The sequence below is a fragment of the Nanorana parkeri genome, unplaced genomic scaffold (genome assembly GCF_000935625.1).
Source record: "Nanorana parkeri isolate BGI_ZX_2015 unplaced genomic scaffold, ASM93562v1 scaffold379, whole genome shotgun sequence".
Lineage (NCBI taxonomy): Eukaryota > Metazoa > Chordata > Amphibia > Anura > Dicroglossidae > Nanorana > Nanorana parkeri.
This window is the reverse complement of record NW_017306647.1, coordinates 560,710-562,530: the sequence shown is the minus strand read 5'-3', so window position 1 is coordinate 562,530 and position 1,821 is coordinate 560,710. Positions and strand designations below refer to the sequence as shown.

General features: G+C 46.1%; 1 protein-coding gene across 1 annotated transcript in view; it reads right to left on the bottom strand.

Annotated features, from left to right (window-relative positions):
• Positions 1 to 1,821, bottom strand: part of LOC108789159 (glycerophosphodiester phosphodiesterase domain-containing protein 1-like) — a 13,893-nt gene that overhangs the window by 3,157 nt on the left and 8,915 nt on the right. The window lies entirely within an intron of this gene.

The window sequence follows — 1,821 nt, the reverse complement described above, 5'->3', positions numbered from 1 at the left end:
ATATGTATAGTGTACATTGATCTCCTCTGTACAGACCAATAAACCAAAAGATCTATTTTCTAAAACTGAGTTTTGTTCCTTTATTGACTTTGCAAACAAAAAAAAGGAGTCTTTTTATAAATGTTTTCACACGAGATTCACACAACCTTCCCACATTTTTCTGACTGAATTAAACTGGGAAATTTGTGAATCCCGAATGAAATTTGTGTGAATCTTGTGTGCACACATTTATAAACAGACCCGCTCCTGATCAAAGAGACCAGCTTGGTAAAGTGGACCTGTCTACCACACAAAGGGGGTTATTTATATGGTCATATAGCTACAGATGTTGGAGAGCTTTTCCTTTAAGCTTTATTTTTCATTTGTTTTGTTTAATGAAAACACATTTGATGGTTTTCTTTTCCAGTATTAGGATATGAAGGATAATAGACTGGAAAGAAGTTCAGGTTCTACATGTAGGCTTCCATCTTTTTCACATCACTCAACTACACTATGGAGGCACTCCTTTTGCTTCTCTTCTGGTAGATATCCAGTTTCCCGGACTGTGAGGAGCTGCCCCCGTGCCTCTGGAGTTCTTCCTCTTCCCTCAAAAACGGTCACATTTGGCGCCAGTGTTTTTTATCTGTCAGTGTGGTTTTCCTTTCCAGTATTAGGATATGAAGGATAATAGACTGGAAAGTAGTCCAGGCCCTTCATGTAGGTTTGCGTCTTCATAGCATCATCCTACAATTCCAGGTGGAACCGATGGGGAGAGCTGTCTCCTGATTGGTCACACAGCCAGCTCTCTGGGTGAAAGTGATGGTGGTCACAAGCCAGAGAGGAGACCCGGCGCTGGATCCCCAGAGAGGGGAGTGTGACACTACATTCTACAAAGGAACATAGGAAGATGAATCTGGTTGGATCCTATGCGAGATGACCCTTCTCCCTTCCTAAGCTTCTTGTCAGGGTGCCCTACAGCTGAAGGGTGCATCCAATGAAAGGGAGGGTGTAAAATTTGCCATGAGGTTAAAAATTCCCCAAAATGGCTGTTAAGTTGAAAGTCAGCTCACTCAGAACACCGACATGATGCAGCGAAAGTATATGAAGGGTCAGCAGTAGACTATATGGCCAAGAGTTTGTGAACACCTGACCATCACACCTATATAACCCATTTCAAGTCAACCCCTTTGGCTCCAACAGCCTCCACTCTTCTAGGAGGACCTTCCACAAGAGTTTGGAGTGTGCCTGAGGGAATTTGTGTCCATTTAGCCAGAAGAACATTTGTGAGGTTGAGTACTGATGTTGAATGAGAAGACCTGGTCCATTCCAAAGGTGTTCAGTAGGGTTGAGGTCAGGGCTAAGTGCAGGACACTCGAGTTCCTCCACACCATACTCATCAAGCCATGTCGTTTTGAAGCTGGCTTTGTACACAGGGGGCTGTCTTGGTGGAACAGAAAAGGGTCTTCACCAAACTGGTCACACCATATATTTATGGAGCTGGCTTTGTACACAGGGGACAGTCACGGTGGAATAGAAAAGGACCTTCACCAAACTGTTTCCACAAGGGTGGAAGCTCACAATTGTCTACAATGTCTTTGTATTAACAGAACCCTTCACTAGAGACATCTGAACTCAGTCATTGGAAGGGAGGTCCACATACCTTTGACCATACAATATACATGTGTCAGCAGGGCCGGCCTTAGGGGTGTGCGAGCAGTGCGGCCGCACAGGGCGCCATGGCAACAAGGGCGCCGTGCGGCCGACACAGCTCGTCCTGGGGGCGGCTTCTCTCCCCCTCAGCGCTGGGCGCTGGCCATCCGATATGACAGCGCTCCCTCGTCC